The sequence below is a fragment of the Cebus imitator genome, unplaced genomic scaffold (genome assembly GCF_001604975.1).
Source record: "Cebus imitator isolate Cc_AM_T3 unplaced genomic scaffold, Cebus_imitator-1.0 Scaffold265, whole genome shotgun sequence".
Lineage (NCBI taxonomy): Eukaryota > Metazoa > Chordata > Mammalia > Primates > Cebidae > Cebus > Cebus imitator.
In genome coordinates this window covers 473258-500779 of record NW_016107580.1, presented here as the reverse complement: position 1 = coordinate 500779, position 27522 = coordinate 473258, and the positions used below count along the sequence as shown (strand labels likewise).

General features: G+C 45.3%; 1 long non-coding RNA gene and 1 other non-coding gene across 2 annotated transcripts in view; one reads left to right on the top strand and one right to left on the bottom strand.

Moving 5' to 3' along the window:
- Positions 1-27522, top strand: part of LOC108283758 — a 61336-nt gene that overhangs the window by 27015 nt on the left and 6799 nt on the right. The window lies entirely within an intron of this gene.
- LOC119467194 lies at positions 21240-21365 on the bottom strand. The gene has a single exon (XR_005195726.1). It is a non-coding gene; the product is annotated as a U6atac minor spliceosomal RNA (small nuclear RNA).

Genomic DNA, 27522 nt, shown 5'->3' with positions numbered 1-27522 from the left:
TGCAGTGGCGTGATCTCAGCTCATTGCCACCTCTGCCTCCCAGGTTCAAGTGATTCTCTTGCCTCAGCCTCCTGGGTAGATGGGACTACAGGTGCACGCTGCCATACCCGGCTAATTTTTCTATTTTTAGTAGTGTTGAGGTTTCTCTATGTTGTCCAGACTTTTCTCGAACCCCTGACCTTGTGATTAGCCTGCCTTAGCCTCCCAAAGTGCTGGGATTACAGGCCTGAGCCACTGAGCCCCGCCAAGTGTTGCTATTATTATCAAGTCTGTCTCTGCTGTGAGACAGGACAAGCTTCCCCGGAGCTCATATAAAGATCCCTCCAGGGGATCTCTAAGAAGATAGATTTCAAAAATCATAGCATTGCAAAAGTCTCAGTGATAATCCAGTTTGTCTGCTCATTTGATTTTACGATTATTTTTCTGATCTGACCTTTGACGATAATCACACAGAAGTATTAGATGCATGGTAATTAGGTGCATTGACATTATTATGATAATTATGTAGCAGAATAAAATTTTTACTTTTTCTCTTTTTTTGATATTATTTGGTGTCTATAAATATAGACATCCATGTTATCGCATTTCTCCATGACATGCACCATTTCATCTTAATCACATGCACTGACAATGACTCACATTAAGAGGCAAAAATAGAAAAAAGAACAGTATTACTCATAATATTCGGGAAGTAGGGGAAGGGAGGAAACGGAAGTGTAAGAATGGTAATTTCCTTATCTTTTATAGCAGCCAGTCAATTGATATTGCCTAAAATTGAAGCATGTAAAAAAGTTTATTCCAGTCTCTGAATATTTTTCATAATATATTTTCTTAACTGTAGCAGTACAACATCTTTGGAAAATACTGTCTCCTTTGGGCCAGGTGCAGTGGTTCATGCCTGTAATATCAGAACTTGGGATGCCAAGGAGGGCAGATTGCTTGAGCCCACTAGTTTGAGACCAGCCTGGACAACATGACAAAACCTGGCCTCTACCAAAAATACTAAAATTAGCCAGGTGTGGTGGCACGTGTCTGTGGTACCTGCTACTTGGGAGGCTGAGGTGGGAGGATTGTTGGAGCTGGGGAAATCAAGGCTGCAGTGAGCTGTAAGTGCACCACTGCACACCAGTGTGGGTGACAGAGTAAGATCCTGTCTCAAAAAAATAAAAATAAAAATATCTCTTGTGGAGAATTAAACCAACTTAAGCAATTCCATTAGATTTATTAGCACCCTTGTCTTCTCTTAAATTCAAGAAAAATTAAATTTTATACCTTTTTATTAAATAGCATGTAAGAGATGATCTCCTTCTAAACCACTTCTTATATTCATCTCTCCATACATCCATTCACTCTCCTTTCTTAGTTACCTATCCATCCTTCTCTCTGTACAAATAAGGAGAGTGATATCTGTAACAATGTTCATTTTGTCAGCCATGGTTATCTGGTGGTGGTGGGATACTGAAGATTTTTAAACATTTTCTTTGTGCTCTACAATATTGTTTGAATTTTTTTAATAAGCATGTATTATGTTTATAAAAATAAAATATTACCTTAAAAAAACAGAGGGAGACAATGCTTCTGGATTTTCCCCCAGGAAATCCAGGGGGGTTTCCTTGCTTTTTCTGCCCTTCCTCACCCTATATATTCCAGGACCAAGGCTTTCAGGTTCTTCTGATACCCCAATACCCATGATTGTTCCAGAGGCCTTTGCTTCCAGAACTTGGGGGTCCTTAGTGCTGGGGAACTTGAGTGCTGGAAATTCTTTGCAAGGAGGCTGTGGATACCCTGGCAGGGAAACATCCAACTGAGGAGAGGAGGAAAGATGGCCAGAGAACAGTGAGACAGCAAAAGGGTTGTGAGTCCCGGGATTTCTCATCTTACATATGAGGAGAGACAGCCTAGAGGGGAACAATGACTTGTTCAGTCAGCCAGCCTGCCACATGTATCAGAGGCAATCAGTTGTCCCTTCAAAGGCATTCAGTACTTTTCTCCAAGCCCCATGAGTAAGGAGAGGTGGTAGGGCTTCAGGTCCTTATTCTTGGTACAAAAAGGGAGAAGGAAGGAAGTCAATGTTAGAGTGTGGGAGGGGGATTGGGACTGCAACCTCTCCCTCTTCAGCAGCCAGTCTTGTTTTTCTATTAGATCTGCTAGAATTAGCATCTGTAGGAACTTCAAGACCCCATGGAAGCATCTATAGCATCCACCACACAGAATGTTTAGAATCAGAGAAAAGGAATCCTGGCAGATATTGTATCTGGATTTGAGCCAAGTGGAGAACATTCAGAACGCTCTGGGGGCCAATTCTTGTCTTTCCTACTCCAACGGGGGGCACGGCCTATGTTTCCCTAAGCTCTTACAATATTTTATATATATATATATACATATATATATATGTATATATATATGTGTGTGTATATATATATATGTGTATATATATATGTGTGTGTATATATATATATATATTTTTTTTTTTTTTTTTAAATGTAGTGGTGGTAGGAGAGTGGAGTGGACTTTTTCACAACTGTTGAGGACGATCCCCATCTAAACTCCAGGAAATTGTCAGCACCTCCCTGGTGGACAGCTCCCCAGCAGCCACCAGAATCTCCCCATCTCAATGGGGCCCCTGGGCCACTGGTGCTCTGGGAACAATAACTTGTCTTTCTCTTGTTCTTTCTATCTTAAAAAAATTCAGTTTGTTCTTTCTATCTTAAAAAAATTCTTAAAGAAAAAGAATGAAAGAGGTTTCATTCTTTAAGATACACAATGTATATAAAGGAATATTGAGTTGGTCAAAATAAAGGACCTTTGGCTAAATATAAAAGCCTGAGTAATTGAATTAGAAACAGCTCAAGGATGGGTGTGTGTCACAGATCAGGAATCCTTTATAACAGGATTTTCAGAACCAAATCAACATCAAGAACACATCGTCTTGCAAAAATTGTTTTGGGCTATTTCCCAGTATTAATGCAATATGGGAGAGGTTAGTTGGACACAGAAATCTTAGAATTCCATGGATATTTTAATGGTTTAAGGCTAAAGTTCAGCATATTTGGAATCTGGGCTGTTCCCAGAAAATCCAGAGTTACGCTTTTCATGCTCATAACCAACAGTCTAGATGACTCAGGTAGAAGAGAGAAGTCTAACAGGAAATGGCGGTCCTGGCATTGTGAATGCTTTGGGAACTAAAATACTAGAGTGTGCACAAGTTTTCCTCCAGTAAAAGGAGGAAGCATAAAAGAGGGAGCACAAATGTTTGAAAAATGGTGAAGCCATCTGTTATTGCTTCCCTTAACAGAAATGAAACACTGCCACCAGAGCCTGTAAGAAGGTATGGTACAGGTCAGGTGCTGGCAAGAGAGGCTGGTTGACCTCCATTAGGCTCTTTATGAATCAGCTTTTACCTTGGAATGTCTCCTGGGCCCAGAGCCTGGTTCTCATCTTGGCAGGCTTGGAAACACACATTTTTCAACACTGAGAGTGTCTCTATCTCACTCCGAATAGGGTTTCATTGTGGGAGCTTGCAAGTGCTTATTGTGTAAGCTACTTGCTAAGTATTTGTTGATGATGAGAAGCAAAACTGCTTGGGGACTAGGCATTTGCTGCCTCTACTTAGCATCTCCTCTTTTTTTAATGGAAAATCATCTGGGAAACCAGATTATCACCAGAAGGTTGCTTGGTGAGCTTGGAATCAGATTGAGGGGTGATAGTTTTATGATGGTAGGATTTGATGGCAACAGGTTCTAATCAGGTGTTCCCACCATGCCTGGGATGGGGGAAGGCCTGCCACTGAGGCTGGGTAGGTTAAGGCCTTGGGTCAAGGGATTGCCCTTCTTTGGGTTCCTCCAGAAGCAGACCCTGAAACAAGGATTTGAGCGCAAACAGTTTAATTGGGAAGTGGTTCCAGGAAACAGTGGTAGCAGAGTGAAATGAAACAGGGAAAGGAAGGAAGCCAATACAGGTGTGTTAACTAACAAGTTAACACTGTGGGCAACTGAAGCTTAGTCTCACTGGAGAGTGGGAGACAGGGTACAACATGTATCTCCATGTTAATCCAAAGGAGGGTCAGAGATCTGTTTTTTTTGTTGTTGTTGTTTTGTTTTTCTGAGACAGACGTCTCACTCTGTTACCCAAGCCAGAGTGCAGTGGCATGATCTCAGCTCACTGCAACCTCTGGCTCCCAGGTTCAAGCGATTCTCCTGCCTCAGCCTCCCGAGTAGCTGGAATTACAGGCATGCGTCACCACACCTGGCTAATTCTTGTATTTTTAGTAGAGATGGGGTTTCACCATGTTGGCCAGGCTGGTCATGAACTCCTGACCTCAAGTGATCCACTCACCTCAGGCTCCCAATGTGCTGGGATTACAGGTGTGAGTCACTGTGCTCAGCCGGAGATCTGGGTCTTTATGCACCAGCTCTTGTAAGTTATTGGCTGAGTGATACACCTGACCAGGGAGTGGGATGGGTGGCCAGTTGGCTGACACATCCATCCTACTGCGTACATGGAAAGAATGAGCTCTGGTGCCAGAGTCCTTAGGTTAAGAGACACATATGTGGTGGTTAGAAGTTGGGCTAGTGGGCCTGAAATGGTTACTGCTGAGGGAATATAAGGGGGGCACAGGTAGCATATTTGCCCATCCCCATATTGTGGGCAGTCATGAATTGACTTTGCCTTCTTTCATACTCATCCTTTTTTTTTTCTTTTTCTGTACTTGTATCATTGACTGGTTATGATTGGTCAATTCTCTTAATTCTTTTTTTGAGATGAGGTCTCACTCCATCACCCAGGCTGGAGTGCAGTGGCGTGATCATGGCTCACTGCAGTCTTGACCTCCTGGCTCAAGCAATCCTCCCACCTCAGCCTCCCAAGTAGCTGGGATGATAGTTGTGTGCCACCATGCCTGGCTAATTTTTTTATTTTTATTTTTTGTAGAGATGAATCTCACTATGTTACCCAGGCTGATCTTTAACTACTGGATTCAAGTGATCCTCCCACCTCAGCTTCCCAAAGTGCTGGGGTTACAGGTGTGAGTCACTGTGCCCAGCCTCTTTATTCTTTAAAATGTTTGTTAAACTGAATCAATTAGGTTTTGTGCTTCCTACTCCTCACCCCAGAATAGTCTGTTATTATTGCTTTCTACATGTTCTAGTTTTATTTACAATGTGGGGTTTTAAATGTTTAATTCTTAGAATTTGGGGCATGCCTTGCTGATGACCATATGTACTGCTTAAAGGAGGTGGGATGGGGAGAAAGAGAAATAGAACAGTAACTAGAAAAGGAGGAACATTTAGAAACAAAGTATTTGATGGGTTCTGAACTTTTTATGCAACTTGACTGCAAATTCTTAAGTTCATCTGGAAGAAAAAAATGCAGAAATCTAGCCAAGAACATTTTGAAGAACAATGGTGAAGAATTTTCCCTATTAGATAGCAAAATATCCTATAAAGCTATAGTGATTAAAACATTGTGGGATTGACACAAGTTTAGACAAGTAATTCAGTGGAACAGAATACAGACTCTAGAAACAGATTAATCTATATGTAGAAGTTTAGTATATGATAAATATGATAACTTGATCTTAGCCAAAAGGCTGAGAAGTAATGAACATGGTGTTTGAAATGACAGGACACCAAGAGGGGAATAAGGGTGAATTTTATAATAGATGATGTTATTAGATACCTATCTGGAAAAGGATTAGATTAGAATTCCTATTTCATACATACACAAATGAAAATAAATTTTCAAATGGATTACGGAAGTAATACTAAATAACAAAACTAAATGAGCAAAACTGAAACATATGAGAACAGTTTTTCAGTCTTGGAGCAGGAAAGACCATTCTGAGATTCTAAAATTGACAAGTCTTAATAAGAAGGGGCTGGAAGATTTGACAACATAAAGTTGAAAATTTTTTTGCAAGTTAAGACACCATGCAAACATGAAGAACACAAAAGAAACTTTCTCTGCATCTGGATCTCCTCTCTCTGGCTTCTTTCTAAGTCTGGCCTCTCCCCAGCCCCAGTGAGCCTGTCTGAGTCTCCGCCGCTCCCACTCTGAATCTCAGCCCCTTCCACTCTGAATCTCGACTCCTCCCACTCTGAGTTTCGGCTCCTTCCATTCTGAGTCTCAGCTCCTCCCTCTCAGAGTCTGTCCCTCCTTCCCTGTCTTGGCTCCTCCCTTCCTGAGTTTCAGCTCCTTGTTCTTTGGAGTCTCTGATCCTCCCTCTTTAGTTTTCTTCTCAATCTTATCTCTTACCTCTTCACTCAGGTTGTCTCAAAGTCTGTTTCCTCAAGAAAAGTAGACGAGTCCTGGACAGACAAATGATGAGTTTCATTCATAGACTGAGGAAGCAATAAGAAAAAAAAAAAAAAAAAAAAAAAAAAGGACGGTGGGAAAAGATTTGCAGTGTATATAGAACAAAATATCAAGATTCATAAAAAATACATAGTAAGCATAAATCTGTCAAACAGGTACAGCTGGCTGGGTAGAGTGGCTCACATCTGTAATCCCAGCACTTTGGGGTGCGAGGTGGGTGGATCACTTGAGGTCAAGAGTTCAAGACCAGGCTGGCCAACATGGTGAAACCCCATGTCTACTAAAAATACAAAAATTAGCCAGGGGTGGTGGCACACGCTTGTCATCCCAGCTACTTAGGAGGCTGAGACAGAAGAATCACTTAAACTTAGGAGGCGGAGGTTGTAGTGAGCCAAGATTGTGCCATTGCACTCCAGCCTGGTGACAGAGCGAGACTCCATCTAAAAAATAAAGAAATAAAGGCACAACTGCTGTGAGAAAATTGGTTAAAGGATATACACGGGCAATTCAAAGACACTGAAATGTAAGCAGCTTAGTGAGTGCTGTGATACACTGGGGTCCCAGGTACTCATTATCCATTGCTGGGAGTCTCAGTAGCCTGTGGTGCTCCCTGAGGCCCTCTCTAGGAGTCATCATTTATTCAGAACAAAAATATAACCTGGCTGGTTGTGGTGGTTCACGCCGGTAATCCCAGCACTTTGGGAGTCTGAGGCGGCCGATCACTTGAGGTCAAGAGATGGAGACCATCCTGGCTAATACGATGAAACCCTGTCTCTACTAAAATTCCAAAAAATTAGCTGGGCATGGTGGCGCATGCCTGTAGTCCCAGCTATTTGGGAGACTGAGGCAAGAGAATCACGTGAGCCCGGGAGGTAGAGATTGAAGTGAGCTGAGATCGTGCCACTGCACTCCAGCCTGGCGATAGAGTGAGACTCTGTCTCAAAAAAAAAAAAAAAAAAAGGTCTTCACAGCTTCAACTATAATAATTGTGTCAATTTCCTAAGTTTTAAAATTTTAATTTAAATTAAAACTTTGAATTTCCTTTAGTTCTTAAAATTTAAGGACTTAATTCTCTCGCACATAAAAAAGTGACTGGCCCAATTTGCATTCATGTGGATTACATGTTATTGTCTAAACCAAGCCTTTTTTGGTATTTGTTTGCTTTTATGTCAGGCTTTGAGGTTGTTGAGAAATCTTCTCTGCCCTCCCCACTCTCCTCAAGGAGACATGACCTTTTCCCTGGATTACCCTAAGGATACACCACCCTTCAGTACCCGAGGGGGCTAAGGGCCAGGAGAGGGGGCAGCAACTGAATTCCTCTCTGGGATCTGACTGTCTTCAGAACAGAGAAACACCACGTGGACTAGAGCAGAACCATAGTTCTGTGAGCTGTGAATTGGTCAGAGAGAAATGTCCCTGAAAACAACGGTTAGGTTTGTGATTGTGATTCCCTTGGCAGCTCTGTGAACCCATGTGCTCATTTTTCCCAACATGAGCCTCTCCCCCATGCACGATGTGATGGGAGTTTTACTATCCATCTAGAGCAGTTGACTTCCAGAGAGGCCACAGATATAAGCGAGAAGGACAATGGCAGGATTCAAGCCAAATGCCACATAGCGTACATGCCTGGACGAGGGCATGGGTTCCTAAAACGTCCTCCCTTCCTTTATGATCCACAAGCTCTTGTGCCATTCCCAGTTATACTCCATCGAAAGTATCTTGTAATTCTTTAACTATTCTTGTATACTGTTCTAACACCTCTGATTGTCAGGGATTCGTGTATACCTGTGGAGTATAAAGGTGCAGCAAAACATTTAATTTTCTCCGCAAATCAACCAGTGGTCCACAAAGAAGCAGCCTTAGATAGGCAAGTGGGCATTCCCTTTGCTCTCTTTGCCTCCCTTACAATCCCCTGTTTCTTTTTTGCACTCCCTGGCCTCCCCAAGGGTCCCAACTTTATTATAGAGTGATAGCATGATACCCGGAGGTCTTCAGGTCTTCATGTCTTTCAAAATAGTCAGAGAAGCATCATAAAACAAGTCTTTCTCGATCCCAGCACTTTGGGAGGCTAAGGAGTGGGGATCGCTTAAGCCCAGGAGTTCGGGCAACATAGGGAGAACTCATCTCCAAAAAAAAATTTGAAAAATTATCTGGGTGTGGTGGTATGTGTCTGTGGACCTAGCTATTCAGGAGGCTGAGATAGGAGGATGATTTGAGCCTGAGATGTCGAGGCTGCAGTAAGTTGTGCCAGCATCACTGTGTTCCAGCATGGGTGACAGAGTGAGGCTTTGTCTCAAATTCCCATGCCCCAAAACCCAGGTCATTCTCTTTCTAATATTGATTGCCTTTTATAGCTTGGGGTTTTTATGCTAACAGAATTTTTGCCCTTCTATGGTGACTAGAGACAAAGCTTCTCTACAAGAGTGGTGGTGTCATGTGTCGGGAAGTGGGTGAGGGGAACAGGAAACCTCATCCTGTTCCTACTGCTGCTCTCCCAAGTGGCAGGCCCCTTGAGGGCAGGGATGTGTTGGAATCCCTCCTGTCCCCACACTAAGCATAGGGTCTATTGCAAGAGGAAAGCTTGGTGGCCAGTGGATGAGTAAGTGAAAATACTCAGGTTGCAGAAAATCAGCCCTCAGCGACACCCTTGAAGCCCATGCCTCCTCCACATGTGCAATCCATTTTGCCCCCAACCCACCACCATTGGTGTGACTCACTTTCATTCATTCATTTAGTAACATTAAGAACTATGTTCACCGACTGTGCTGGAGCCCTCTGGAGGGGTCAGACTGTCTTCCACTGCTAGGATGGGGTCAACACGAGGCACAGTGGGAATGCAGTGGAAAAGGGCTGGATCCAGACAGGGGAATCGGGAAAAGCTTGAAGTTCTTTCTAGAAGCTGTAAAGTTCCCAGCCAGAGGTAGGGACTGGGTGAGGGGAGACAGCAGAGAGAGAGAGAGGGAGAGAGAGAGAGAGAGAGCGCGCTGGCCTGCAGTGGGGCCAAGAAAAAATGTGGTTATTTTCCCAGCCGCTGGCCAGGAAGGGGAGTGAGAAGCCTCAAATGAAGCTTTGACATTGTTTTTCTTTCTTCTGGAGTGCTGCCACATGCCGCCACACAGAGCATGTCATGGGTAGATGCATATTATTGCAATGTGTTTATCTAGGAAACCAGAGCCCAGCTCCAGCATCTGGTTTTCAGCACAATCCTGAGTGAGGTCCAATTTTCCAGTTGGGTTAATGAAAATAAAACTTGGGAAGTTGTGGGCCGGCTGCATCAGGGGTTGAATTCTGGGCTCATGCAGGGTCATGGATTGCAGAGCCGGAAGGGCTTGGGCAGGTCATGGATTTATTGTGGACAACCTTGCGCAGGGAGGGAGTTGCTGCCTGGCCTGGCTCTGAGGAACACGCCTCACAGAGGAATGATGTCTTGGATTTTCTCTGCGTTAACCTGACACCAGTTGATGGAGCACCTACTTTGGCTGAAGCACTGGGCTGTGTCATGGGGCAGGGGTGAAGCACAGGTGTGCACCGGCTCCTGAGCCTAGCTTGCCCAAGCACAGTGCAGCCGAGGAGAGAGGCCGAACAGACGAGCATGACACAGGTGGACTTATGAGTGGGACCCTGATAGCTTGTCAGGCACACCACCTTGAAGCTGTCTCGAGACTTGGGATCTGAGAGAGACTCGTTTTTAAAAGCCAGCTTAAAGAAAGGTGCAGCCAGATTTCAGGAAGACCCAGAAACTAGAAGTAAAATTCTACAGCCTCTCTTTGCACCTCTGTCTGCAAGTCTTGCATATTTGTTTCATGTTTCTCTCTCCTTGCAGAACAGGTTTCTCTGATCTCTGGACAGCATGGCAGAAAACACGATTTCCCTGCAGCGCCTGAGTCCACTGGGGACTCTTTCTCTTTCTTCCCCACTCCAAGTTCCTTGGGGGAAAGGTGCTAATTGGCCCTGGTGGGTCCCAGGCTCACTCTTGGTAAAATCAGCTGTAGCTAGGGGTTCAGAGTCACATGTATAAATGTGGCTAACAGGACCCCACCTTGAGGTCCCATGCCTGGGAGTTCTTGTTTATAGAAAGAGCTTAGTAGTGAACCATGAGTCACAAACAGCTTCTCCTTTGTTCCGACCCTATGCTTGTGAGGGAGACAGGACAGGGAAATGGGGGCCAGCCCATTGGTGTGAGAGTGAGGCTGGACCCAGGGCTCCTGACTACCAGCCCAGTGCTCTTTCCACTACACTCTGTTCCGCTTGTCCTGATGTGGAGCCAACAGTTGTGAAATGGACTGTGCCTGTGTGCTTTCCCCTTGGGAGCAGCTGCAGAATGAGCAGTGTTGATTAAATAGAATTTTGCTGGTGGGCCTTGAAACGAGCTGGGAGCCAAACACCAGTGGTGTAGCTAGCTATGACCCTTGGGGAGGTTATCAGAAGGCGCGTGTCATAGATCCCGGACAGGGTTACCTCTCATAGGGTGTCAGGATCCTGGGGGAAGAATGGCTCCTTACTTTTGTCTTTCTTACCCTGAGGCTGCTTCCTAGATAGAATGTAGGGAAGGCAGGGAGGAAGCGCCTCTTTCTCCTGAGTCCCACCTCATGCTAGGGAATCACACTGAGCCATAAAATGGTGTTGGGGGAAGAGACCTTTCCCTGAAGCTGGAGAGGAGAGTCCCCAAGGAAGGCCAGAGATCCAGCTCCTAAAGGACCACAAAGGATAGGACATTTGGTATCTCCATGATCACCCGTAATCCTGCTGAGCAATGACATTTCCCTTCATTCCACCATATTGATGTGGGAAGGGATACTCATGTTTTTCAAGATGCTGTCAGTTTTGTGTGCATCTTGCTGCCCCTGCATCTGTCTCTCCAGCACCTCATGCCTGGAGTCACTGATGTTCCCACTTCCAGGCCTGAGCCCATCCAGGAGCCTGGGCCAATCCTGAAAACAGCCCCAATCCCATTCCACGGGGCTTGGAGTCATATTCCTGCTGGTAGCACCAGGCTGGGCTTCCTGCTTTGCTGTGTTGGTATATCCACAGGCCTGGGGTCCTGCCTTGGTCCTTTCTTTCTAGTTCACTTGGTTACACTTCCCTGAACACTTCCTGTGGGTCTGTACCCAGGTTCTAAGACTTCCTGGGGCTCTATACCCACTTACATGCTTTGGCCCATTCCTCTAGCCACTGATGAAGGGAACCCTGGGCACGGTGATGAACCTTCACCTGGCTCTATGTTACCTCCCATCTCTATCACCTCTGCTGACTGGCCTGGCTATCTTTAATACTGATGCCAACTAGGGCTGACCTGTGAACAGCTTGTCAGCCCATTTTGCAGCTGGGCTGGAACCCGCAGCTCAGGGTTAGTGAGGAGGCTTTCTCTATTTTCTTTGTTCCTCTCCTGGGCCCTGCATACTTTCTCTGTGAGCTCATTCTAATGACACTTGGTGTGGGCTATGCTTCCTGTCCCACTGAGCCATGCACAGGAGTCTTCTCTCCTTTCCATTTGTCTCCCTTCTGTTGGTTGCAAAGGCCATTAGGAGTCTGTAGACAGCAGCCCTTACCCCAGTAAGTAGATCCCCTTGTGTACCGGTACGAGTTTCATGTACCAGTAAGGGTTTCTGACTGCAAAATCAAATTCTTCACGTAGACATGTCCCAGAGTATCCTGGGTCATCCTGCATCAGCTCATCAATCCATGTGATAACCTGAGTCCAGGCAACTCTGGCCAAAGTGAAGGAGAAAGTTAGACTATATATATTCTTTATTCTTTTGGTTTTAATTCCCCCTCTCATGATTCAGGCAGGTATTACCCAAGCACGTGCAAGCCTGACTTATCCTAGTCTCCTTCTCATCCGGGTGCTAAAATGACATTGTCTCTGAACTTGGGTCCATATAATTCCTGCAAGTGGAGGGTCTGTTCTGTCCAATCACCTCCCATTCCTCAGACATAGCTAGCTTTCTTTCTTTCTTTCTTTCTTTCTTTCTTTCTTTCTTTCTTTCTTTCTTTCTTTCTTTCTTTCTTTCTTCTTTCTTTCTTTCTTTCTTTCTTTCTTTCTTTCCTTCCTTCCTTCCTTCCTTCCTTCCTTCTTTCTCTATGTTTCTTTCCTTCCATCTTTTTTTTTTTTTGAGATGGAGTCTGAAGTCTCGTTCTGTTGCCTAGGCTGGAGTGCAGTGACGCAATCTTGTCTCACTGCAACCTCTGCCTCCCGGGTTCAAGCGATTCTCCTGCCTCAGCCTCCCGAGTGGCTGAGACAACGGGCATGCACCACCACGCCCAGCTAATTTTTGTATTTTTGGTAGAGATGGGGTTTCACCATTTTGGCCAGGCTGGTCTTGATCTCTTGACCTCGTGATCCACCCGCCTCGGCCTCCCAAAGTGCTGGGATTACAGGCGTGAGCCACCGCGCCTGGCCTCAGGCATGGTTTCTGCTGCCTTTTGCTCACAGCTGAAATCCATCCATCCATTCATCCATCCAGTCATCCAATAAATGTATCTGCCAAGTCCTATGCAAATAACTCAGGCGTGGTTTCTTTTATTTTTATTTTTATTATTTATTTATTTGTTTTTTTTAATTGCATTTTAGGTTTTGGGGTGCATGTGAAGAACATGCAAGATAGTTGCATAGGTACACACATGGCAGTGTGATTTGCTGCCTTCCTCCCCTTCACCTATATCTGGCATTTCTCCCCATGCTATCTCTCCCTTCCTCTCTACCCCTCGTCCCTCCCCCATTTCCCCCCAACAGACCCCAGTGTGTAGTGGTCCCCTCCCTGTGTCCATGTGTTCTCATTGTTCAACATCTGCCTATCAGTGAGAACATGTGGTGTTTGATTTTCTGCTCTTGTGTCAGTTTGCTGAGAATGATGATTTCCAGGTTCATCCATGTCCCTACAAAGGACACGAACTCATCGTCTTTGATGGCTGCATAATATTTCATGGTGTATATATGTCACATTTTCCCTGTCTAGTCTATCATCGATGGGCATTTGGGTTGGTTCCAGGTCTTTGCTATTGTAAACTGTGGTGCAATGAACATTCGTGTGCATGTGTCCTTATAGTAGGATGATTTATAATCCTTTGGATATATACCCAGTAATGGGATTGCTGGGTCAAATGGAATTTCTATTTCTAGGTCCTTTCAGGTGTGGTTTCTTACTGCAAGAAGCCTTATGTCTGCCTCAAGCCCTGCCTCTGTCTGCAAGGATCTGGACTATCTCCAGCTGGACTCACTGACATGCCTCCAGTCAGGCTCATTTTTATGGGGACAGCAGACATTGAAAGGGAGACTGGCAATAAACATGTAAACATATAATTAATTGTCAATTGCTAATTGGCTAAATGTTATATAAGGAATAAATGAGACTGCAAAAGAAAATAACAACAAATTATGGGGGCACCTGCTTAGGAAGGGTGTTAGGAGTAGGCTTTCTGAGGAAGTGACCTTTAAGCTAAGATCTGAAGGCTATCGTAGGGGAAAAGAGTGTGCAGAGAACAGCAAACAAAAAACGCTAAGGCCCTGAGGTGGAGAAGAAAAGATGTTCCAGAACTGGAAAGAAGCTTGGTGTGGCTGAAGTACAGCAAACGAGAAGGTGGCATATAATGAGACCAGGGAAGTAGGCAGGAGACATATTCATATGCAGCCTTTTGGCCTTCGTGAGGAAGTTACAAAAGGAAAGGGAGTAAGCAGGGATTGATATGATCTCATTTAAAAGATTTCTCTAGCTGCTATGTGGAAAATACGTCGGAGAGGGAGTCACATGGAAGAAGGGAACTGCTGGTCTTCCGACGAGAGATGGCGGTGACTCAATGTGATGGGACGGCACTGAAGACACGTTTGGGATCGACAGTAGGATGTGGTGGGCAAGGGTGACTTCGCTTACTTTTGCCACATTTCTGGCTTGAGAAACTGAGCGAAAAGTGGACCCTTTAACTGAGATATGAAGATCACAAGCAGAATTCTGAGTTCAGGGAGGAAATCCAGAGTTCAGATTTGGGCATGTAAAGTTTGAGATCTCCGTTAGACATCCATGAAGGTTAAGTAGGCAGTTGAATAAATGAGGCTGGAACTCAGAAGAGGCTTGGGCTGGAGTGAAAGCTGAATTGCCAGCATATGGAGAATAGATAAGGTAGGAGGGACATCCTCTTATCTGTTTCCCGGGGAGCCTTACACTAAAGCTAAGGTCTTTCAAACAGTCTTGAGTAAAGACGTCAGAGGCGGTGGACCTGGAGTACCCTTCCAATATGAGGGCCCTTGGGTTCCTGCAGGGACAGGACTGTGCATAATAGTGATTCAACTGGAGCAGGAGAGCTTTCTTGGCTCCACTGTGACTGGCCTTTCCTAGGATTGTTTTAAATTCCATTGATTATTCTTTGCTTTGCCCTGGAAACAACTACTCTTTATGTAAGCCCTCTCTGAAAGTGACAAATCATGGAAAAATCCATTTGTATTTGAATGCGGCAAAGGCAGAGAGGGCACATCTTGCTCTGTGTGGAGGCCACGCTGAGGATGTGCTGGAAAGTGGGTTCAGGCGGCCAGGCTGAGTCAACCCTTCACCCCTGAGAAACCCACGCAGAGTATCACGCGATGTGGAGGGAGGGGTACTCAGTCATTTCTGATATTCAAGGCAGGAAGGGTAGAATTGGAAAGGGAGGAGAAAACATCATTTTGGTGTGGCAGGAGAACATGGTGTGCTTCTGTGGCTTCCAGGAAGAATGTTTCCAGCCTAGGGCTCTGGATTCTCTATGGCTGAGTTCTCTGGGATAGAGGGGGTGGGAGGTGTTTATTTCCATTGGGAGATCTGGGAGGTTTTCTTGGGGCATCGAAGCTGGCACTTGTAAAGAGGATAGGACTTCGATAGGTGCAGTTTTCCCTTTACCTGCTGTACCCTTCTGCATGTCCAAAAAAAAAAAAAAAGACCCCGACTTGGCCTCAGGGACTTCCTTCCCCCAACCATGGAGATTTCTGCTGCCACTCTTCCTGGCTTTAGAGGACATGCTTGAGGAAGCAGAGTCTTTTTTGATGAGCTTCTTGTCCCCGCTCACCAGGTGTAGTGATTCCTGAGCTCCTTCAGGGACCAGATGTCTTAGCAGTTCTCTCCTGGTCGTGTCCCTCCTCTCCTCCGACCTTCTCTCTCAGCTCTTCCTTTGTCATATTTTTATTTTCTCACTTTCCCTCCCACAATGGAATGAAGCACCGTAGTGTGTAGAGGCTGATGGTGTTGGCCAGAGCTGTAGAATGCTGATGAAGGAACAGGAAATAAGTGAGGAAGTGGCAGAGGCCCTTCTAAGTGCAGTGACCCCGAAGGTCCTTCTTAGCGCCACAGGGCTGTGGTCCTGAGCGTGAAAGAGGAGAGCTGGGGTGAGGATCAACATTCCAGGGGGCCAGGAAAGGAGGAGCTGCTGTCTCCATGGGACATTTCTGGAAGATAGTTCAAGGTGGTATAGTGGCATGACAGTTGTTAAGATGATGATGAAAAAAGATGAGAGGAAGCAGCATTGAAAGAAGCAGCAGGCCGGTGTGGTGGCTCACGCCTGTAATCCCAGCACTCTGGGAGGCTGAAGCAGGCAGATCATGAAGTCAGGAGTTTGAGACCAACTTGGCCAAAATGGTGAAATCCCATCTCTACTAAAAATACAAAAATTAGCCGGGTGTGGTGGTGCACACCTGTAATCCCAGCTACTTAGGAGGCTGAGGCAGGAGAGTCACTTGAACCTGGGAGGTAGAGATTGTGGTGAGCTGAGATCCTGCCACTGCTCTCCAGTCTGGGCAACAGAGCGAGACTCTAGCAGCAGCAGCATATACTTGTGGAGATGAGGGTCAGCGTGGCCCCTGACGATCCTCCTCCCTCCACTGCCCCTCTCCCACCCCCAGGCATGTCACCCTGAAGTTAAAACTGGTCCTGTTCACATGAGGCAACAGAAATGAGAGGCAAAGCAGCAGCTGTTGAACATTCAGTTGTGGAGGCCTCTCTGGGTATATGTGGTCCAGCAGTGGCTGGCACAGAAGTGCTGGGAGTAACACCACCCCTACCGCTTTCTTTTCTCTCTACTCTTATGAGTTTTATGGAGTTAGTACTCCTCCCCTGGACAAAAACTCCGAAGTTTTTCTCATGGACTTAAGACCCTCCATGACTTGGCCTCCCGCCTCTCCTCCTCCACTCTCTTTTGCGTTCTCTGTCCTGGCTGCGCTGGCCTCCTTGTTCCGGGAAATGCCTCGGGCTTCCCGTTTGCTGGGCCCTCTGTTGGGATGCTCTTCTTGCACAGAGCTGCCTGGCTCATTCCCTCACTCCTTTTAGGCCTCTGTGAAGAGGCTCCCTTAACAAAGAGGCTTTCTCTGCTCACCCCAAGTCAATTAGACACCTTCACTCGCGCTCCCACTCCCCTTACCATGCATCATATCTCCTCGTAGCTCTTTATCATCACCACATAACATATTCTGTGTCAATCTCTTTACTGTCCATCTCTCTCCCTGAATGTCACTGTTTTGGTTGCTGCCACATTCCTGATGCCTGGAAGAATGTCTGGCACATGCAGGCTTTCAATAAATATTTGTTGAGTGAGTGAATGGCTGACTACATCTGATGAGAAGAGAGGCTTTGATGACTCTTTAGCATTGATATGTAATCTGTTGAGTGCATGTTTGCCACATTTATCAACATTTTTTAAAAATTAGATGGATTTTCTGATAGTATTATCTTATTAGTGCAGGGGACTGCCTCAGCGTTGGGCCACAAGCCAGGCTATTCCTGGAAGGATTGCAGGACAGGCTCACAGGGTGGTGCATAGGCTCGTGCCCCAGGGCCCTTCATGTCTGAGAAGAGGGCCGTGACACTTCTGGGATGTCCACAGTGACCTCACTCTTATTTGATTTCCCCTGGAAGGCAGCTCACGTTACTTCCCTCTCTGCACATGAAGTAGAGGAAAGGAGTGTATTAGTCAGGGCTCTCTAGAGAAACAGAACCATAAGATATCTATCCATCCTATTGGATATATATCCTACCAAATATGTAGATACACACACACACACACACACATATTGGGGGAAGAGAGAGGGGGAGGGAAGAAGGGAGGGATAGAGAGGGAAGGAGAGAGAGAGAAATTTGTTTTAGGGAACTGGCTCATGTGATTATGGGGCTGGCTAGTCTGAAATTTGTAGGGCAAGCTGGCAGGCTGGAAACTCAGGAAATTCCTATATTGCAGTCTTGAGGCTGAATGCCTTCTGTTTCAAGAACTCTCAGTCTTTGCTGATAAGGCCCTAAACTGATGAGCTAAGGCCTGCCACAGTATAGAGTGTAATCTGCTTTACTCAAAGTCTACTGATTTAAATGTTAATTACATGCCAAAAACACCTTCACAGCGACACCTAGATAGGTGTTTGATCAAACAACTGGCCACCATAGCCTAGTGCATAGAAATAACTATCCCAGGGACTCATCCCGGCAACAATATACTTGCTGGTGGAGAGCCCAGCAGCTACAGTCTCTTAGAATTGGGAGGAGCTGCCAAGGTGCCTTATCTCATTCACACCTTGGGTTGAGTCCTGTGGCAAGTCACACCAGTGAACAGTGGGGCCCCATCAGGAGGGACTGGGGAGAGGTGCCCAAGCTCCTTATTCTACCCTGTTCTGGCCCTCCCCTGGCCTGATACCCCAGATCCATATCCCTTGGGCCCTGAGTCATCGCCTAGCTTTTCCCTTTTGTTACTTCATTTATTCTGACCTCTAGGACCAAAAAGAGAAATCAGTCCCTATTCATATGGAGCTTACATTCTCGCTGAAAGTCAGTCAATAACACAAACAAATAAAAATATTTTAGCCCATGGTAAATACTATAAAGAAAATAAGACAACGAGATTGGTGGTGATGGGGTCTCACCTTTCTGAGGAGGTGCCGTTTGAACTGAGAGTGAGGGATGGGCAGGAGTCAGTCATGCATGGATCTGGGGAGCAGGGGGGTCGGCAAGTGCAAAGGCTCTGAGCATGTAGCTTCTTGAGGGCCAGAAAGAAGACCATTTGCTAGGTACACAGTGGAAGAGGGAGAGATGCGTGAAGTGAAGTCAGAGAGAAAGAGGAGGCCAGATCATGGGGGTCTTGCAGGTTGTTGTTAGGTTCCTGGGACTTTATTCTAATTTCAAGGAAGCTTTTGGAAAGTCTGTAGTGGTTGAATGCTATAATCTCACATTTTATGAAAGGTCATTCTGGCTGCTGTGTAGAGAATGGACCACACAGGGCAAGAGTAGAAGCAGGATGCCTTGCTGGAGACTTCACCCAAGCCAGAGATAATGGTGGCTTGGACTGGTGTGACAACAGTGCAGATGAAGAAAAGGTAAATTTGGTGCACTTTTAGAGGTTAAAATGGCAGGCCTTTTTGATGAATTGGATGTGACAGATGAGGGAAAGAGGAATAAAGGGAGATTCCTTGTTTTTTGTCTAAGCAATTTGTTGAATGGTGCTTTTGTCAACTGAGAGGGGAGAAGCAAAAGCTGGTGGATGTTGAAGGTGGGCTGTCAATTTGTAATTCCTCTTGGGCATGCAGTGGTGTGGTAAGGCCCGGTCACCTATCTGGTGCCAGCTCCAAAGGGGCAGACCTCAGCTGGAACCTGGACAGGGCGACTTTTTCCCAGTGGCTGGCTGGAATCCACCTGCTTTCCTTTGCTAGCAAGCCCACTCCTGGATGGCAATCCCGTGAGTTATACCCGCAGGAAGTTCTACCTGTGCCTCTCAGCTCTCCTTGGATCTTGAGCCCCTGGCTCCTCTCTCTCTGAGGCAGTTCCTGCCTTCTGTCAAATTCAGCTCAGTTCCACAAATTCTTAAGGACACCAACTTAGTTTCAGATCCATGCTAGATGTTGGTGGCACAAAGACCTGCAAGGCATGGCTACGCCAGCTTCCACAGTTCCTGCCTGCTCTCTGGAGCAGGACTTTTAAAACATTCATTCATGGAGGGACTGTGTGTTAGTCTGGTCTCATGCTGCTATAAGGATATACCCAAGACTGGGTAATTTATAGAGGAAAGGTTTAATTGACTCACAGTTCTGAAGGGCTGGGGAGGCCTGAGGAAACTTACAATTATGGCAGAAAGGGAAGCAAACATATCCTTCTTCACACGGCAGTAACAAGAAGTGCTGAGCAAAAGGGGGAAGAGCCCCCTATAAAACCATCAGATCTTGTGTGAACTTACTCACTATCACAAGTATGGGAGAAACCGCCTCTGTGATTCAATTATCTCCACCTGGCCCCTCTCACGACACTTGGAGATTATGGGAACTACAATTCAAGATGAGATTTGGGCGGGGACAGAGCCAAACCTTATCAGACTGCAAGGGAGAGGTCTGTAACTCTTGTCATGTGGTATAAAATTTGTGTTTAGTTACATTATATTCATTTTTCTAGGAAGGGGACCTATGGCTTCTAATAGACACTATAAAAGGTAGGTGACCCTGAAATGCCAGAAGTGCTATTCTGTGGCTGCGGAGCCCACTGCTTAATTCCTCTCCCTCTAGTCTTGAGTCACCAGCAGCATCCAGCCTTTCTCAAACTTGCAGCTGCATCAGGATGCGACCGATGTGATAAAATGCAGGGCAGGTCGGGATAGGCCAAAAAGCGGGAAGGGACTGGATCCCTTTAGGCTGCATGAGGGACAGGTATAGAATGCACCTGGAGAGAGAGTGGGGGCTTTAAATGCCGTCTGTGAGGTCTGGATTTACCCCTGCAAATGAAAGGGAGTTAGAAAGCATTTTAAGCATGGGTGACTTGGACAACTTTGTGTGTCAGAGAGTTGTCTCGTAGCTTGGTGGAGCACGGACAGGAGATGGGTAAGGTTGGAGAGGGAGAATCAGGAGGAAAGAATGGGAGATGACAGAGTATGGATTTGAAGAGGAAGGAAGAGAAATGGAAGGAGTGGCAGCTAAATGACCACTGCCTATTGCTACAGGAAGAGGCTATTCTGAAAATGCTGAGCTTGGCAAAAGAGGCTTTGGGGGCTCAGGGGAGAAGAGAAGGGTAGCTTGTGGGCCAGAGAAGTGGGGAGATACCTGGGTTGAATGATGGTCTACAGAAAGGCTCCCTGGAAGATTAACAGCATGACTCTTCCAGGCTTCTCTTGGAAGAGACTCTCCTGAGGTCCTCATGGGCAAATGGTTTGGGTTGAGGGAAGAGGGGACTGAAAGTCAGGGAGGCCAGAGGGTGCATGGCTGGCCGTAGGCCCCTGCACAAGGAGAACTCGGAGAGGTCAGAGGCTGAGGGCATCCAGAATCTCAAGGGTAGGCTAAGCAGAAGCCAGGAAATCAGGGGAAGGACGGAGGCTGTGCTCACTAAGGGGGATTCCACAGGAGCAGTTGCTTCCTCAGGATGACTGTGCCCAGTGCCTCTGTATATGCTCTTCCCTGGGTTTAGAACATTCTGTCCTCCTTCATACACATGCTTGGCATCATGCCCCAGGCTCTCGTCCTTCTGTGACCTCGAGAGCAGAGTCAATCACTTCCTCCTCCCTGCTTTCGCAGCCCCTGGGCTTGCCTCCTGAAAGCACTTTGCAGGCTGGATTCCTGGTAACTGGGTGTGCTTGCTACCCCCACCCCCAACCAGACTCTGGACTTCCTGAGGGACAGGCTTGTCTCTCATCTGTGGGTCTCCTGAGCCTAGTACAGCTGGTTGCAGCCCTGCTGTGGGTGTTGAATGGTTAGGTCCTGAGTGGGACAACCTTGCCAGTGGGTTTACAAAGAAGCCAGTGTACAACATAAATTTAAAAAATGTTTACCAATTTATTATAAAGGAGATTACAAAGAATACAGATGAACAACAGCCAGGTGGATGGAATAGATGCATAGGGCAAGGGATGTGGGAAGAGGCAAGGAGCTCCATGTTCTCTCTGGATGCACCACCCTCCAGGAACCTCCAGGTGTTCAGCTACCAGGAAGCTTCCCCAACCCAATCCTTCTGTGTTTTTAAAAAGGATGGCTAGTTGCCTTGCAGTAGGTGGCAATGCCTTAACTGTTTGCATGTTGTCAGGCCCCAGGACCTGTTCTGTCATTGTCAAGGGGAGTGCTAACTTTCCTTACTTTCTTAAAACACACAACATGATGTTTTAATGTACATGTGTATAGTGAAGTAGTTAACTACGGCTGAGCATATCCATGATCTCACATAGTTAACTTTCTTTCTTTCTTTTGGTGAGAGTACCTAAAATAACTCTCTTAGCAAATTTCCAGTATGCAATACAATATTATTAACTATAATGCCCCTGCTGTTCATTGGATCGCCAGTCTTATTCATCCTGTACAACTACATCTTTCAACCCTCTGACCTACACCTCCGCAGTCCCTCCCGTCAATCATCGTTCTTCTGCTTTTATGTATTCAACTTTTAAATTTTTTAAGATACATGTATAAGTGAAATCATGCAGTATTTTTCTTTCTTTGTCTGGTTTATTTTACTTAGCATAATGTCTTTTAGGTTCATTTATGTTGTTATAAATGACAGGATCTCTTTCTTTTTAAGGCTGAATAATATTTCTTTGTGTGTGTTTATATTTTTATATAAATATATACATATAGCACACATATATATGTTTATATAATATGCAAAGAAATATATGTATTTCTCATATATATATTTTTAAAGAAATATATATGTATAGATATATGTATGTGATTTATATACATATATGTATATAAATTGTGAGATATTTATATATGTATATAAATTGTGAGATATATATATGTATATGTATCTACATATATATCTCTCACAATTTACATACATATATATATATCTCACAATTTCTTTATCCATTTATCTCTTGATGGGTCATTTCATATCTTTTGGTTGTTTTCCTCTCGGCTGTTGTGAATAATGCTGCAATGAACGTGGGATGCAGCTATCTTTACAAGGGGGTGATTTCATTTCCCTAGGTATATACTCAATAGTAGGATTGCCAGGTCATACAGTACTTCTATTTGTAACTTTTTGAGGAACCTCCATACTGTTTTCCATAATGGTTGTACCAATTTACATTCTCACCAGCAGTGTACAAGGGTTCCCTTTCATTTACATCCTTGCTAACCCTTGTCATCTCTTGTCTTTTTGTTAATAGCCAGCCTAACAGGTGTGATGTGATGGCTCATTGTGGTTTTGATTTGCATTTCCCTGATGATTAGTGATGCTGAGCACTTATCTTTTCTTGTACCTGTCGGTCATTAGTGTATCTTCCTCTACCTTTGTTTTCCCTCTTCTTTCTTTCCTGCCTTTTTAACTTTACCTCTCGCTTTCCTTAAAAAGTCCTTTCCAGTCTTTTCCTCTGTTCTAGGAAAAGATAATAGAAAGATCCAAATGATGGCTTCAGACATGCTGGGCCCAAGCAGTCCCAGACACACACTGTGGCCCGATCTTGCTCTGTGGACCCCTCCCTGCAGTACATTTAAGCTGGACCAGCCTTTAGTGGCAGTGATGGGGCTCTCAGACAGTTGCCTCCTGCCTCCACCATAGGAGATCCTGGATTGTCTTTGGAAACCTCAGTAATGCAGGTGAGAAAACAGGCACAGAGAGGGGAAAGAAGCTACTGATAGTTGCACAGCAAGTTCCTGAGATGTCAAGCTTGCCCTGCCACCCCGAGGCTGTGTGATTTAGCGCTAGCCACAACTTCGTTTTCACATCTACAAAATGGGCATAACAAGAGGAGAGTTAATTTTGAAGATGTTCTGAAAGTTTTTTCATATCTGTCACTGATAAACAGTGGGCTGTACCTAGGACCTAAATTTCCTGATTTCCAGCCTCGTACTTTTTGTATCCATCAACTATGTTTGATGGAGCTAAGAATGAACTGCTCTAGTTTGGATGTGCAGCCACTCTGGGCGCAGAAACTCCTTAGCCAACCACTGTAAGTGCACTGACTTCATGCAGACTTTTTATTATATGCTGGAGATCCAGTAGAGGAAACTGTGGGCAGCAAAAGTGAGTGAAAAATTGCTCCCCCACCCTCAGCAAGGGTTCATTATTAATTCAGCAAATATTTATTGAGGACCTATTATGTGTCAGGGTTTCTAGCCACTGGAGATACAATGGTGAGCCAGACAGCAAAGTTCTTGCTTTCATGAAAATTCTGGATCTTTCTTCACTTCGAATACCCTGACTTACCCTGCCCTAGACTAGTTTCAGTTCCCCTAAATCAAGGGCCAGAAGGCTTCTTCCCCTCCACCCTGGATCCCAGTCCCCAGCTCTCTCTAAATTATAGCTCTGTGCCCTAGGGCAAAGTGCCAGGCACAGCAGGAGCACTGGCAAAGCCTTTGGAAGCCAGAGATAATATCCCTTATCTCCCCCAAGCTCTTCCCCAGGAGTCGTGGTCCCCTGCTACTGAGCTCTGGGCTTTGTCAGGGATGGGCTGCCCTCTGGGGGTCTGGCCGGATTCTCCCAGAACAAAGGGTAGCTCAGCTTCAGGCAGGCTCCCTCTGCCCCTCCTCTACCTCACTCTGAGATAATTCAGTCTTACTTGAATTCCCCAGCCTCAACTTTAGGCGCCAGCTTGAGCCTTGTTGAAATTTCCCAGTGTCCACATTTATAATGTCCAGGCCTCTGCTTTTGCTCCAAGCTCAGAAGCCCAGGTCTGGCACCTCTGAGAGTAGCTGACAATCTCCAGGGTTTCCAGACTGCCCTGCTGAGATGGAGGCAGCCTGGGCTGATGCTGGAGCCCTAGGATGGCCACAGGTAGGCCTGGAGTTTGGTCCCGTTTCTGCCACTTGCTTCCTATGTGATACGGGGCAAGTCACTTTCCATTTCTAAGCTAAGGTTACTTGTTCATGTGTTCATCCATCCATTCACCCATCCAGTAAGCCTTTTGACTACTCTTCACTGCCTGTTGGATCAAGTCTCATCTCCTTGACGTAGCATTTAAGGCCCCTCCATCTACAAGGAAGCTGGATGAGAGGTTTTGTTTCCTGAGTGCTCTTGTTCTGCCCTCTGTCTTACCAGTCCTTCCAGATGTCTCATCTGGAACCCCAGCTGCCCTCCTGTGCCAGGCAGCCTGGCAGGGGCACACTCGAGGCATCTGAGCAAGAGAAGCTCTGTCTTCTCTAGGAATTCTGGCTGCCTGGTGCTAACAGACTCAGAGTTTTGGAAGACGCTTTTCCAGTTCCTGAGTTCAGGCCTAAGCTTAGAGGTGGAAGAGAGGAGTAGGTTATATCAAGAACCAGCGAGGGCCAGCTGGTCAATAGGCTCAGTGAGGTAGCCTCTCGGTAGACAGCCTAGGGGGGGAAAAAGATGGGAGGACAACGAGTTCTGTAGAAGCTGAGACCTGGAAGTGGCCATGGGCAGTTGGTTTGTCTCAGAAATTGCGGATTGAGGTTGCTGCTTGCCTTGGTGCCCAGACTTTAGAGGACAGCACAGCTTGGATATGCTGGGAGTGTGTCCTGTTCCATCACTATGACTATAGTGATTAGTTCAGGGATAGTTGCATGGCCCAAAGTGGTCTTTCTGAGTGAATTCAAGGAATAAAGCCTGAGCATTGGGGAAGAGACTTGTTCTTTTCCCACTGGACTTATATCTGGGAAGATGAAGCTTGGAATTGCTGGTAGCCATTTTCCCATAGATGTGAAATCTGAGATTGAAGCCAACAGAGACAGAGCAGAGCAGAGCAAAGGCACAACTAGACTGGGTGATGCCATTGTTTGAGCCTAGAATGAAGCTTTGCCTGAAGCTGACTATCCCTGGTACTTTTTAGTTCCATGTGCTCTTTTTTGCTTAAGCCAATTAGAATTTTTAAAAAGTCGCTTGTAACCAGAAGAGTCCTACCTGACACACAACCGATGATAAAATTTGTCTTCAGAAAGATCAATGTGATAGGGGAAGATTCCTCAAGAGATCATCAAACCTCAGTCTTACAAGGACTCAGTGGAGCTCAATTGTTGATGACTGCTATCTTGTGTGGGATCTAATAGAGGCCCCACTGATCTAGAGACCAACTGCCTCGGGGCCCAAGACAGCTGCTCTTTGACTCCAAATGAGGGATGATTGGAGCCTGTCCACCTGGACACCGAGGCACCTGCCTTGCTGCGTCACATGTATCTGTGACTAAGAAGAGATTGGACTGGTTACTGCCTAGCTCTGTAGCCCAGTCGGCTCACATAGTCCAGGGAAAAGGGATTAGTTAGAGACCAGAACTAGCATTTGGCAAACCCACCTGGGGTGGGGGGTGCTTCTGAAAGGGGTCTACTTAGAAATAAAGGCTGGGAGAGAAATCCTGTGTCTCTCTGATGTCCAACATAGCCATACAAGCTGGCTGCCACTCCTGGCTATGACTTAACCTTCTGACAGCTCTTCCCCAAATGGACTTCTGGGTTTCTACCTGGACAAAAGGAGCCTAGGCAGAGAATTCAGGGCTTTTGTCCTGCAGATGTTGAAAATGTAGCAGAGCAGAATGAAGATTAGATGGAACTGAATACTGGAGCATACTGCAATTGTCCCTTGATCTCCGTGGGGGATTCGTTCCAGGACCTCCCACAGATACCAAAATCTGAAGATGCTCAAGTCCCTGGTATAAAATGACACAATATTTGCATATAACCTTTGTGCCTCCTCTGTATACTTTAATCGTCTCTAGATTATAGTCATGTGCCACATAACAATGATGGGCCACATATGCAATGGGGTCCCATAAGATTATAACAGAGCTGAAAAATTGCCCAGTGACATCGTCACCCTCATAAGGACATAGTGCAATGCGTCATTCATGTGTTGTGATGATAAACAACCATTCACATTGTTTCTTGTGTAAACAAACCTACTGCACTGTCAGTTGTATAAAAGTATAGCACATACAATTATGTGCAGTGCATAATACTTGGTAAGATAATAAATGACTATGTTGCCGGTTTATGTGTTTACTATATTACACTATACTTTTTATCATTAGAGTGTACTCCTTCTGCTTATAAGAAATTGTTAACTGTAAAATAGCCTCAGGAGTCTTCCAGGGGGTATTCCTGAAGAAGACATTGTTAGCATAGGAGATGACAGCTCCATGCATGTTATTCTCTCTGAAGACCTTTCAGTGGGACAAGAGGTGGAGGTGGAAGACAGTGACAGTGATGACCCTGACCCTGTGCAGGCCTAGGCTAATGTGTGTGTTTGTGTCTTCATTTTTAACAAAATGTTTAAAGTTTTAAAGAGTAAAAAAAAGGTCTTTAAAAAATAGATAAAAGCTCATAGAATAAGGACATAAAGAATTTTTGTACAGCTATACTATGTGTTTCAAGCTAAATGTTATTACAAAAGAATCAAAATTTACAAAAATTAGAAAGTTTACAATGGAAAAATGTTACAATAAGTTCATGTTAATCTGTTACTGAAGAAAGAAAAAATTTGGTGTAGCCTGTGTCCAGTGTTATAAAGTCTACGATAGTCCCAGGCCTTCACATTCACTCACCACTTACTGACTCACCCAGAGCAACTTCCAGTCCTGCAAGCTCCATTTATTCATTTTTTAATCTTTTATACTGTATTTTTACTGTGTCTTTTCTTTGTTTACGTATGTTTAACTATACAAATCCTTACTGTTGTGTTACATTTGCCTACGGTATTTGGTACAGAACAGGCTGTACAGGTTTGTGGCGTAGGGGCAGCAGGCTGTCCCATATAGCCTAGGTATGTGGTAGGCTAAACCATCTAGATTTGTGTAAGTACACCCTGTGAAGTTTGCACAACAGAGCCACCGAATGACACATCTCTCAGACCATATCCCTATTGTTAATGGATGCATAACTGTACTTATAATACCTAATAAAATGTAAATACTATGTAAATAGTTGTTATACTGTATTGTTTTGGAAATAATGAAGAGAATAAAAATCTGTATATGTTTAGGATAGATGCCACTTTTTTTTCAAATATTTTCCATCCACACTTGGTTGAATCCATGGCTGTGAAACTCTTGTATATGGAGGGCCAACTGTATATAGAATTGTAGTTTGTGGCCGCACGCGGTGGCTCACACCTGTAATCCCAGCACTTTGGGAGGCTGAGGTGGGTGGATCACCTGAGGTCAGGAGTTTGAGACCAGTCTGATCAACATGATGAAACCATCTCTACAAAAAATACAACAATTAACTGGGCATGGTGGTGGGCACCTGTAATCCCAGCTACTTGGGAGGCTGAGGCAGGAGAATGGTTTGAACTCGGGAAGCAGAGGTGGCAGTGAGCTGAGCTCTCACCATTGCACTCTAGCCTGGGCAACAAGGGC